This window comes from Microcebus murinus, chromosome 24 (genome assembly GCF_040939455.1).
Source record: "Microcebus murinus isolate Inina chromosome 24, M.murinus_Inina_mat1.0, whole genome shotgun sequence".
NCBI lineage: Eukaryota > Metazoa > Chordata > Mammalia > Primates > Cheirogaleidae > Microcebus > Microcebus murinus.
In genome coordinates, this window is record NC_134127.1 from 17,553,057 (window position 1) to 17,566,942 (window position 13,886).

A 13,886-nucleotide genomic window follows, 5' to 3' on the forward strand; every position below is an offset into this window, starting at 1 on the left:
CCCAACTCTGTCTTTAGCTGGCCATGGGAAAATGGTGCAAACATCGTCACCTGCCAAGGGTCTCCCCTGCACTGCGGAACTCGTGCAGGGAATGAGCCAAGCTCTAGTTCCATTTCTGCCACTAGCTCCCACATGAGCTCGGGTAAAGCCACTTTGCCTCTCGGAGCTCTGCTTTCTCCTTTTGTGAAGCAGAAAAATCGGACTAGATGGTCTATAAATTCCCTTCCATTCTTTTGATCTTTATATCCACGTTGTAATTCAGAGCCAAAGCTCATTTTGATTTGACCGCATTCAAAAACAACTCAAAATAAATGCTCACATTAGGGAGACACACACACTGATTTCCATAATGCAAAAATGGGAAGCAATGCTGTTACTACTTGCAATTGTGAAGAGATAAAGACACTTTCAAAAACCCCAACATGACCACTGAGAGGGAAAAATCTATTAGCCTGATAACCATGCATTGCATGAAACTTATGGCTTAAAAGCTTTTCTCTCTAACAGCTTTTCTCCCTAAAATATTGGGCCTATTCCTAATCTGCTATATGTCAATCAGCCCTAGATTACGTGTTTGTGTGAACCTGTGGGTATGTGCATGCTCAGAGGAGACTGAAGATTTTTCCAGAAATTTCAATAATAAATGAGAAGGTACTGTGAACACTTCAAAAAAGGACAATGTTCATTAAAGCGATTATCTCAAAGTGATGTTAGATAACTTATCAAAGCTACTAGATGATTCATAATCTTATTTTTGGCTCTGTACTGATAAAATGGTCACTACTAAATCAATGGTGCAAATAAATGTTTGAATTAACTGCACAGAACAGATAAGTTGAAAAGTAAGTAATGGTAATCCTAGCACTCTGGGAGGCTGAGGCTGGCGGATTGCTCAAGGTCAGTGGTTCGAGACCAGCCTGAGCAAGAGTGAGACCCTCCCCCTACTAAAAATAGAAAGAAATTAATTGGCCAACTAAAAATATATAGAAAAAAATTAGCCAGGCATGGTGGCGCAAGCCTGTAGTCCCAGCTACTCAGAAGACTGAGGCAGGAGGAGCGCTTGAGCCCAGGAGTTTGAGGTTGCTGTGAGCTAAGCTGATGCCACGGCACTCTAGCCTGGGCAACAGTGAGACTCTGCCCCCCCAAAAAAAATAAATAAATAAAAATTTCAAAAAAGTAAGTAATGGACCACCGCATAGACTTTTAGGCAACAGTGGTTGGATATCTTAAAATATTCTTTTTATCAGCAGCATGTATAATAAATATATAACTAGGTATTGACTGGTTTTCTCTTCTTTCAAACATCATTGTCATTTGTATTTTTAGCCTTTGAAGCTATTTTAAGATGCTTTAATTTAATAAAACGAATACCATGCAATAACTAATATACATATCTTTTCAGAAATCGGGTTCATGGAGAATGAAAACTATAGGTAATAAATTTCTCTGCATTTTTAAAGAGTTTCATAATCTCTGTAGCATCATCCCTCTTAATGGCCCAATAGTAATTAAACCTTCATCAAACTTTGATGCAGTGTATTTGGTACACTGGCACTCTGGTGAGAGAGAGAGAGAGAGAGAGAAAGACAAATGATCTAGGAAGCTGAGATATGTCATAGGGAATGACAAGGCCAGGACTGTGAATGATAATGCCAGGCTGGCACTAAACACTTTGCCTAATTAGACTTCACACGAGGGGGAAAAATGCCTAAATATTTAACAAGTATAATGGTGCAATCAATATACACAAATCAGGCCTGATAAGGAGTATTGCTTATTAAAAACAGAGACAGATGACTATGGGAAAGGTACAATCATTAAATGCAAAACCTCACAGGCTCCAACTATGAACACCAGCCACGTCCTTTAAAATCCCCACCACGAAAAACTCAATGCATTATTTAGTCTCATCCTCTTGCTCAGTAGACTACAGGCACACACACATCATAGATTTAATAAAATAACTTTGTTCGAATAGATCACCTTTGCTTTTTCTCAAAGCTGTCTTTTCTTAACCACTTTTGCTGATGTCAAAATCCCAGAGAGTCAAGATATCCAACACCTCTCAGATAATCGTTTCAGCTAGGTAATTAGTCCTCCTTTTTATTACTTTCAAGAACACTTAATGTGTTGGAAGCCTTCCTGGCGCTATTAAATCCAGCCAGCCTGCCACAAGATTATGAATGTATAATTTGTTTATAGGTAGCTTTTAAGAAAACACACAGTATGCAGGAATATAGTTAAAACCAGGCAGGCTTATGAACTGCAAATTACAGTAAAAGAGATTTCTAAGTGTGGGTTTTCTGTTTGGTTTCTCCAAGCTCAGCTTTACACTCAAATACAAGGATCCTAAAATGCAATTTGCTCATTCATGAATACAGTTTCTTAACCCTGTTGATTATTAAATTGTTGCAATGGTTCATCGCACACATATTTATTGAGAACCTACTGTGCCTACACACTGTGCTATACTTGCTATACTCTTTGGAAGGCATCAACAAACTGTATAAACTATGACCCCTTCCCTCCAGGAGTGTAGAGTTTGGCCCACATATGACATAAAAGCATATAAAATATCCACCTGAAGGTACCACAGTAGTCTTGGGAATAGAAGCTTGCATGACAAACAGACATATATTCAAATGCTAGCTTTGCTTGTCATGGTCATCTGACCCAGCCAAAGAATGTGATCTAGCTGAACCTTCTACAAATAAAGTGTTTCAAATAGTGTTTAACATATAGTAGACTTCTTCCTAACCTTCTGCCCTTTCTGTATTAGCAGGAGAAAAACAAACTTTGTTTTAATTGAAGAACCAATTATTCAACCCCTGATTTAGCTGCAATGATATCCATATCCACATCTTAGCTCTCTTTGGGTGCATATAATCCCATTTTCATTGACACATAATAACTATATTTATTTTCATAGGGTCCATGTGATGTTTTGATACATGCACACAATGTATAATGAATAACCAAATTAGGGGGGGTACAATTCCATTTCCAACTTCCAATCCCTAAAGAAACTCCTCTGAACTACTCTTGCCAAGTGTTTCCAGGAAGTGAGTAGATTTAAAGTGCAGAGAACAAAGGATTTCAAACTTTAATCCACTAGCTGGATGGGACCAGATGAAACTGAGATCATTTAGAGTCAATTCTATTCATGAAGCTTTCTTCCGGCATTTCCATTTCTGATGTTGTAAAATCAACAGAGACTAAAAACGAATCCCCATGGCTTTGAAATGGGCAAGTGAGGGCTTTCCACCCCCTGGGAAGACGTTCCGCATGTCACTAATCCCTGGCATGATAATACATTACCTTCTTTGTATATGACTCTCCCATGTACTCCTGATGCCAGAATCCCCTGTCTGTTCACCCACGTGTCCCAGCACCAAGCACAGTTCCAGGTACACAGTAGGACTCCATAACTAGATTCTGAACAACTTGAGAGCAGACACTTGGGTAGGTGGCATCATTGTAGGGGCACCTAAAATTAGCTACCAACTGGCCACAGTACCTAATGACATTGCACCGCCCATCATGAGCAGAATGATGGAAACACAGGACTTGGGTTCCATCCTCACAACTCTATCCCACCCAGTAGCTGGGTCATCTTAGCTAAGCCACTTTGCCTCTAGGGGCCTCCACTGCTCATCTGAAAATGATAGAGATAGTCCCCATCATCTCAAATGAGCTATTAATTCTGCAAAATACTGACATTAGACAAAATGATCTCAGAGGTGCTATTATTCCTGTTGATATCTTCTTGCTAATCAATGGTCTTCTCATTACTTCTAACTCCAACAAGTTATTGACAAGACTATTAAATGAAGGCTACAAGCCCTCCAGGAATGAAGTATCTCTTTCAAATGCATGATTTTACCATTGCAAAGATTTCTAGTTCATATAAATTAAATAAATGAGCCTGGCCAGCTTTATTCAAAGCTTCTCCATTCATTCTCTGTCCTGTGTTCCTACAAGACGGACAGCAGCAGCCCATGGCCATTTCACACACTGGCATGTCATCAGCACCAAGAATAATCCAACCGTCACTTACAGAGTCTAGGAAGGGAGTTTAAAGAAACTGGTGCCTTCACCCCCAGCCAACCAGCTCCACAGGCTAAAGATGCACCCTTTTTTCACGGTTCCCAGGCAACCAGATAGGTTTACGAAGGACACACACACACCTCCCACCTGCCCCACCCTGGTGAAAAGTGCAAACACTCACTGGTCACCCCATGGCCACCAATAAAACTCACCATCTTGAGTGGATGGGGAGTGGGGCTGAGAATCACAGTCTTGGTACTCAGTGAGCAAATAATTTCTATAGTTGGTTGGTGAGGTCACTATCTTGAGTGGGAGAAAACCCAAAAAGCCTGCAGCAGTTCCTGCATTTCCTCTAATCTCATTTCCATCAGAGCACGGAACGTGAAGATGCCCCAGTTCCACACAAAGGGTATAACTGGGTATTCTCCCGGCCCTCTGCTCTCCACACTAATAATGGCCCCGGCATTGGTCCAGACTCATTCTTGCAGGAAGGCAAAAAGCTCACTCCAGTGAAGCTGGATAGATTCCCCTGCACACCCAAGGATATTCATAGGGAAAACCCTCAGGATTTTTAGTTATTTAAGTGAATAATATGCTCTCCACAAAGAAAAACTATTTTTGAGACAACCGAAGACCCTAGGTGTTGAACCAGCTTACTTGACTCAACAGAGAAATGAGTTTTATGCTCAGATGTTGGCTTCCGCCACCACTAGGATTGATGAATCAATTCACACTCCACAAATTTCATTGCTTTGCATTTAACAGCCCCTGCATCTCAATGATTAAATTCCTGCTGTAAGGATTAAGAACTTGCTCATGGCCACAGAGCAGACAGCTCTGGGATCCTGTCTCTACCAACCTAGTTTTCTTCTGGAACCATTTGTGTACATCTCTATCTGGAGGAGAAATACAGAGGAAAAAAAATTTCTCAAACTCAGCTCTCTCCTGTTATTCAGAAATCTATATGCCATGAGTTTAGTGAGAAGATAAAAAGGAACCTCCTTAGACAGAGGCCAGGTCTTGGAGGTCATGAATATATCCAAAGGAATATCCCCCAACACACAAGTCTCCTCCCTCAGTTCTCCATTATGTAGCCACAAATGTACTCAAATAAATCTTATTTCTAAAGCACAGACGATATGCAAAGTTACCCTGTGTATTCTTAGTTACTTATGTCAATGGAGGGTCCGAGGAGACATATTTATTTCCCATCCACTTGTTCATAGAGTATATGGGAAAAAGAGAAAAGGAATGCTACGATCTTTTGTACAGCTAATTAAAGTAGCCAAGGGACATCAGGAATTCATTATTTAACATATGTCCTTGTCACTGCCTCACTCCTCTCAGTCTAGACCTTTAAGCTACACCAGGAAGCCAAGGATGGTTTTCTGAGATCAGTTTCCATACCCAAGCACCTCATCATAGTGACATGCACAGTGGGTATTCAAGATTTTTTTGATCATAATAATCTAGAGCTTAGACATTTAAAAAACTCTCTAAGAGTAGAATTAGGAGATTCAAGATCAAGAGCAAGATAGCATTCTCCTCCTCATCTTCCAAATGCTCCTTGATACTTGGTTTTTTTCTTCCATGCTTCCTTCCTGGCCCGGTTCATCATAATCACAGCTGACATTAAGTATTAAGTATTTATATTACTTATTATTATTATAATTATTACTGTATTAAGTATTTACCGTGTGCTACACAGCTTACATGCATTATTCCAAATAATCTGCAAACTACCCAATAAGGCAAGCATGATTATCCCCATTTTATAGATGAGAAACTAGAATCTAAAGAATTAAGAAACTTGCCCAATATCACACAGCTAAGAAAGAATGGAGCTCTGTCCCTTCGTGTATGACTCTAACTCCCCAGCCCATTCGCCAAGAGTGCTGCCTTCCTCGCTCAGTTCCCTGGTTCTCCTACTTTCTCGCTTATTAGAATGTTCTACATACATTCATGACACTAGTCTTCCCAAGAACCATGTGAGCTAACTTGGATCTCATTTAAAGGACTATTCTTCTTCCCAGTAAGCTGTGCTTCCTTCTGTTGCTGTTTGAAAGTTTGCTCGTTCATTTCATTTTAATACACTCTATTAATTCCATAAAATGGGCTTTTGAAAACTACAGTAACTTGCTTTAAGCAAACCATGCCCAATTTGATGCAGTTTGTAAATTTTTGGCATTAAAAAAAAAAAAAACCCTGAATCAAGCTTCTCTTGCACCTGGGCAGGTTCTGTTTGCTTACTCACAGAAGGGCTGGTTCGTGCCTATGTGCCGTCGCATAATAAATAACGAGTCAAGGCTTCCTGCTCCTGGCGAGGTAGATGTTCCCAAACTGTAATGATTTTGTGAAGCCCACATTCCCTCCCTACCACACACGGCATCTACCCTGGACACCAAACAAGGTGGCTTATTATCATGAAACCACTAGCAACATCTCTGTAGAAACCCTCCCTGATCTACCATCACAGCCTACAGGGCCCGATACAGAGCGCCCTGTGGACCTGGCTCCTGGTCTCGCAGTGAAACAGACCTGCATGTATTTAACCAAATGCCCAAATGGAAAAAAAAAAAAAAAAAGAAAAAAGAAAAAAGAGAGGCTCATTTCTCCTGTGACCGCAGCTACCCCTTGAAGATCTCGAGTAGGAGCTGGCAGACAACTAGTAATTCTGACTTGGCTACTTGCTAACAGAGATGCAATGCCTTTGGAAAAACCCTGCAGTAGGACGCCAGGGAGCCAGAAGTCCATAATAGTCAATGCACCAATCTGGGGGTGCAGAGGGCTGCAGCGCTCCTCTAAAAGCTCTTCCGCAGAGCCCCGCCAGCTGGTGCTCCACGGCTGAGCCCCTGACGCCACCTGGGCCCCTCAGGAACAGGCTGCTCATATGTCTGCCTTGCTCTCGCTGGGGTCCCAAACTCTTTCCACTCACCCCTTCCACCAAACCTCATTATAAGTACATCATAAGCACCTATCCTGGGCTCCCAGCTGCCATCACCTCCTGGGATTCACTCTCTTCTGCCAGATCGCGTCATAACTGAGTATGACAGGGACCCTACACAGTTCAGAGATCACCCTACACTGAGGCCAGGTTTCTCTCGGGCCCCAGGAGGGAGAACCAGAAAATATTACTTTAAAGGAAGTGATCACATTCTACCTTGGGTTTCAGATAACTCTATCTCTACCACTACCCCCCCGAAAGTGTTGGGGGGAAGAGGGGAAGGAAGGGAGAGTGTGACAGGAGACAAATGAGAAGGGAGAAGAGGACAGGCACTGCTATTGGTCGGCGCCTCCTACTTCTGGGCGACTTGGTGCTTTGCCTATACATCTCGTTTAATTCTTGCAAAAAACCTATACAATGTTATTAAGCCCATTTTTCACATGAGGCAACTAAGCCTCAGAGATGTTCAGTAATGGGACAACCCCCCCACTACACACACACACACACACACACACACACACACTTAGTGTGGAGCAGAGCTGGGATTCAAACCCCAGCATTGCTCACGGCCTGCCAAAGTCTCAAACGCTTCCTCTCTCCTGCACTGCCTTCCACATCTTTGCATTCCCTGCAGTGTCTAGCAGATTGCCTTCATAGAACAGGTGCATAAACGTCTTTGTTAGATGAATGCATGAATGGTTGACTCCAGCCTTCAACACCTTCATAGTCTGCAACCCACACACTTGGTATTATTCATATATTCTGCTTATAACATGCCTGCAAAGTGCCTCGATAAGAAGTTAAATGTTGTACAGTGATGTTGCTCTGCATTGTATTTTGAGCTACTAGAAAAAGCTACATATACAAACCTATAAATAATAAGTGCTGAAGCAGGCCCACTGGTAAAAATACATTTGTTAATCTTGTTCCATCCTGCCTCAAAATGGATACACGTACAGTAATCTAAGGAAAATCAAGGTTTGCATGCTTTGTCAACCCTCAGAACTCTAAGACATCGTCTAGACTGCCAATTTCATGAGAATTTATGCTGGAGAAGACAGAGAAATTGTTACGAGCTCAAGCCCCAGAGCCAGGCAGATGTGGACTAAGGCCCAGCTCCACCACTTCCCAGCTGACCTTGACTTGCTTGCTAAACCTTGGTTTTCCCATATGTAAAATGCAAATAATAATAGTGCATCTTCCCAAAGTGCTGAGCTGAGTAAATGAAGAATTCATATACCACACTTGGCAGAGTACCTTCTACCTAGTAAAGTGCTCCATAAGTGTTAGCCATTATTTTTTATCATGGGAAGAGAAGAATTGCAATGGAAGTGCAACAAGAAGACTGAAATGAATCACTTGCCTTTGCAAACATTATTATAAGCACTAAATTCACCTGAATCCTCCATTCCAGATTATTGTGACTACTAGAATGATCTACCCTGAAATCAATGCAGTCTATAATCATGATGATAAAAATAATAACCGCCAGCAGATATACCCATATATCACTTACTGTGTCAGGTACTGTTCTAACCATTTTTACAGATAAGAGCAAGACACATGGTTGTCATGCAGATAGGACATTGTGCCACAAAAGAGGGCCCAGCAGGGAGATGAATGGTCTGAAGTCCTGTCTACTTGTTGTTTCCCAAACTGAGCACCCTGGCACAGCACAATCCACTGCAAAAGAAGCACATCTAGCTTCTTTTGTTTCCATATGAACTGTCACATTCACTGCAGCAAGTTTCTAATATGTGGGAGACAGAAGTAGAAAGTCACTTTTGGGAGTGACCTAAGTCAAAGACCACCATTTTAGTAATTTCATGAACAAAGCAAATAAATACACCACAAAATCACGAGTGAATAATTCCCATGATTAAGCTGTACATCATGTGCCCATGTCCTTTGGGAACAAAAAAATAAGGCCTGCCCTAGTGTTCAGTATAAATAGACAATTCACATCTACCTCCTCCCTGTTTCCTGCTTCCCTTTTCTGCCAGCAACTCAAATGTCCTTTGTGCGTGAAAAATGAAACAAAATATCAGAGACGACTCCAGGGTAACCAAACGTTATAGTTTTATGCATTACCTAAAAACAACAACAGTAATTGTGCAATAAAGTAATGCTCCACTAAGTGGTAGGTTCAAACATTTCTCTGAAAATTGTAGCAAACAATTGTCATTTTTGTCCAGGCAGCACCTCCCAAGTGCAGGTTCCTAAAAATGACACCCAGGTATAAAGATGCATTCATTTCCTCCCACCTCAGGCATCCATAATCTTGGTCAGCTCAGGGCTCTTGCCCAAACTAAATTGCCCTGTTCTAAGGAAAGCTTTAAACATATCATTTTTGTTGAACTCATCTTCAGTCTAGGAAATGTAAGGACAGGCGGGGAGACACCATGGCCTTCCCTAGCTGGGTGCTTAAGGGTAAAGCCAAGTTCTTCTGGTTGTAGAAAGGCATTAGATTTGTGCGTAAGGGATATCTATGACTTTTTGATATGCACAGAATCCTAAAAGTAATCTAAAATACTCAGCATAATCAGAGGGAAATGATAATTAAAACATATCTACAACCTTCGCACAAAAATTATTCCTGTTTCCTAAAGAGTACTGACCTAGAACACATTGCTTTGTTCTAAAATCCCATATGTAAAAATCAGCATTGGATGGCTGATAATTTTCTGAACTCAACGACATTCTGCTAAATAAAGTAAGAAACCCCTTGGTAAGATTCAGAGCCTGCAATGTGCTGAATTCTCTTCTCACTGTTGCTAATCTGACTTTTCAGATTGAATGGTTTTTGTTTTTTTTGTTTTTGTCACTGTGATTAAATTTCACTGGAAACCAGAAAATATAATGTTCTCTTATTCATTTTGCAAACAATATGGCCATATTTTCAGTAACAATATTTGTTTACATACATTGTTAGTATTTTTCCTACCAAATGGCAAATTATATCTGACAAATAAAAACACAAACAAATAAAACCACCTTTGAGTTGTTCAATAATTCTTCTCAAGCCTGACAAACTTTATTCAAATTAGAATTTACAAATAAGAGGCCTTTTCAAATATCCACACAGAAGAAAGGTGCTTTTCAGTGATGTATAAAGTGAGATGTAAAGTGGCCCCATTTTAAGAAAAAGGAAAAACATTGAGAGCTTCTACTGGCCAGATAAAACTCCTTGAAAAACAGCAACTCATATTGCTATTAGTGCTATAAATACCTATTTAGAAAATAAATCCATTTTAAACATATTAAAAGATAAAAACAAGCTCTCCCAAATACATACAAAAAAAAGGAAAACTTTAAACTACTAGGTCAAAATTATATATTTGATTTTTTAAAGGTTTTTTTAAAAAATCATATATTTAAACATCAGGCTACATAAAGTAAAAAGCCCAATTCTTAAATCTCCTTTAAACCTTTAAAGTTATTCAAAGAATGGTACCAAATCCATCATTAAAGACCATTTTCATTTATTTTTAGACCTCTGGTTAATGCTTTTCACACAAGGTTGCCCTTTTCTAATAAAGTATTCCATGTCGAGAACCCAGGAAGTGAAATTTCTTTGCTACCTTAAAGGACGGAATAATGGTAATAAATGACAGCCCAGGGTGATACACTAGGCAGAAGGGGCCTCTAGTGGTGAAGCGAACGTTCCAACTTGGCTTTATACGTTTTATAAGACTGCTTCATCATGAGGGCAAAATCAATAGGTAATAAAGTCTTCCCGAGGTTTGCTTCTTTAATAACCTCTATTGGCCCTAATATATAGTAGGGCTATCATTTAGAATCCCAAGGTCCCTTCATCAGGAGTATAAAAAGAAGGATGTGTCACCTGAAGAATAACTTCATCACATTCTGCATTTGAAATCAACAAATATTTATGAAGCCCTTCCCAGCCTGCCAGCCACTGGACATGGAGAAAATAGGGGATTGGGCACCATCACAGTGCTTACTGTTATTTCTTTTTAATGTAATCAGATGACATTAAGAACAGAGCTGGGACAACATAAAGATTCTTACCAACAGGAAAAACCTGAAGTGTTGCCTCCCCCAAGTGTCAGCTGCTCATTTTCAAACATCTAGGTAGGGCAGTATCTGAGGTTCCTCAATTAATAATGGTTGGATGAATGAATGGAAAGTAAGATTCCATAAAAGAAGGAACTTTAAAAAAAATTTGTTTTAGAAAATATCAAAATATGCCATAGTTGTGAATTCCTAAAAGTAAAGACAAAAGACAACATTTACAGAGTATATGCTGTGTGATCCGGGCACTTGGATAAGATCCCAAACGTTATTCCATCCTGTCAAACAAATCTCTATGAAGGGAGGAGTATATGATTGTCATTTTACGAATTAGGACACCAAGGCTGGGAAAGGGTAAGTATTAATAACTTGCCCAAGGTCCTACAGTTAATAAATGGGAGACGCTACTTGGAGCCCAGGTGGGTCTCTGGAATTGCAGAGCACAAGCTTGCTTAGCACTGTGATGGAAATGGGAGAATCCAAATGTTTGAGATTTTGCTTTGAAGCCCATTAATACGGTTTACAAATAGACACATGAGATTTAGAACACAAAGATGAATTAAAATTAAAGAATTTTAATATTGTATTATTTGGAGTACACATAGTGTGGTAGCTCAGTGCAGAGACATTATTAAATATTTATTGGGTTCCAACAATGCCTATGGCCTGTGCCTTGCTTTCCAGGGACTGACAGTCTCTGGGTGCCCAACACAGAAACCCTTGTCACATTGTGCACTGTTACATATATTCAAGTCACATTTTATGCCTAAAGGCATAAAAGTTTGCTTTTGCCTTATGTTCCCACTTCCGAGTTTGAAGGACTTTTTCTCCTTCCAATGAGCAACATGACAGCACAGCCAGGTTTATTAATGTTCACTGTTTTTTGCAAATAACACCCTGATAATTTGACTTTTGCAAAAAAACAACGTTACCAGAATCCAAGAAGTCTTACAGAATGAAATTTAAATTTCTGGTAAGAAAAAGTGAAAGAACAGTTCATGAAGGTTGTTACCTAGACGCTTCTAATGACATGGAAGCCAAAACTGAGCCAAGGCTTTGAAATCAGAATAAAAGCGGAGTTTGTGAAATACAACCACGCTATCATTTTTATTAGTATTTCCCAAGGCTCGCTCTTTGGGCATGCACAGTGTTGTTAACATCCTTCCCTCTCTCAACAGCCTCTCTTTGCTGATCGATGAAAAGATAACTTCAGATCATCGACTGGAGCGCAGGTGCAGGAAATGTGGCAGAAACAAACAACTTTGCCTTCGCTTTGTGCAGCCTTCCTCTCCCCCCCCCCGCCCTCCGAACCCCCACCCCACCCCAAGCTCGTGCCCTGGCCCGGCTACTCCCCACGGACCACACAGAACACTTCCTCGGGGCGTCCTCTGATCTGGGAGACCCTCAGACACGTCCCCGTGGCCCGGGTGCAAGGCCGGCGAGCACGCTGCCCACGGGCCACCCCGGCACGCCCCCTGCGCCCTCTCCATCCCGGCAAAAATGACACAATAACAGCAGAGTCGTCGCGCGGCACGTGCAAAGGCTCTACTTTTCAGTGGGTTTTCGAGAAAGTCATTAGACAGCGAAAGGCCACGGGGAGAAAGGGTCGCGAAGCCAAAGCGACCCCGGGCGCGCAGCGGCGCGGACCCTCCGCGGCAGCCCGGCCCGCGTCCCCGCGCGGCCACCTGGAGCCGCCGCGCCCTCCGCGAGCCGAGCCGCCCCCGGCGCCCAGCCCAGCCCCGCGCCCAAGCCCTCGGCCCGGGCGGGAGGCGACACAGAGAGGAGGGCGCGGCGCGGTTCCCAGCCCCGGCCACCCTCAGGTCGCGGCTGGACAGCCCCGGGGAGGCGCGCCGAGCGGCCGGCGACACCGCCGCCCCCGCGCGACTCCCACCGACCCGCAGACCGGGCGGAGGATCCGACTCACCCGAGGTGCCCGCGGCTCCCGGCCCGGCTCCCGGCGCTCCCGCCGCCGCCGAACTTTCCCTCCTGCGCGGCCGCGGGCCCGGCTCCACCTCCCGCGCCGGCAGCCGCCGAGCCTCCGGGGACCCGGGGGGCGGGGAGCCGCGGCGGCGGCTCGGCGGGCGGGCTGAACCGCGGCCAAGCCCCGCGCCCCGCTGCGGGCGGGAGCCGGCGGGTGCACGGGCCTGCGGGGCGGCCAAGGCCAAGGCCCGGCCGGGGTCGCGCCTGGCTGCGCACCCGCGTCGCCCCCTGCGGTGCGTCCCTCCGTCCCGTCGGAGCGGGGCGCCCTGGCCGATGCCCCGTGCCTCTCCGAAGGGGCCACGCTCGGAGACCCGGGGTTCCCCGCCCTGCGCGGGGCAGAATCACACGTGACTGCTCACAGGGCTGCGGAGGAGTTGCGGGAAGGGGCTAGGACGCTGTGGCGTGGCCCCAGGAGACAGGTGGGCGAGTGCCCATTCTGCACGAGGTCCTTCTTATCTCGGGACAGAATTCCCCCGCCCCCCAGCCCACCGGAGCCCCTCGGTTTCCTTTGCCTTTACTTGGCAGCCCTCCCCGCCACGGGCCCACATCCGCACACAAACTTTGTAAATGCACTTGGGAGAATTAATTCTACAGTTGCTGCCTTTGCTGCCCTGGTCAAGCATAACGTCTTCCTAGAGAGCTTCCATTTACAGGGAAGGAAGGTCAGAAACCCCCTTTACTCTGAGGCCCCCCACTGGGCTCACAGGCTGTCTGCAGGGACCCCTGACGGCCACAGGGAGGCCAGGAGGGAAGTTGGGTGTTGTGAGTAATAAACGGATCTCATCACTGCTGTCCCCAACACACTCACACCCTGCTGGCCACAGGTCACCTTTTATGTGGAAGTGCTCCAGCACTTTTCTGTGGGAGAGGGAGCTGGGGA

At 43.7% G+C, this 13,886-nt stretch overlaps 1 protein-coding gene across 3 annotated transcripts in view; it reads right to left on the minus strand.

The window, feature by feature from the left end:
- Window positions 1-13,076, minus strand: part of CSGALNACT1 (chondroitin sulfate N-acetylgalactosaminyltransferase 1) — a 275,401-nt gene extending 262,325 nt beyond the window's left edge. For all 3 annotated transcript variants that reach the window (XM_012785057.2, XM_012785056.2, XM_012785053.2), the window contains exon 1: window positions 12,951-13,076. The gene's annotated coding sequence lies outside the window, so the exon portion shown is untranslated. The remainder of the gene's footprint in view (window positions 1-12,950) is intronic.
- Between the last annotated feature and the right edge of the window lie 810 nt (window positions 13,077-13,886).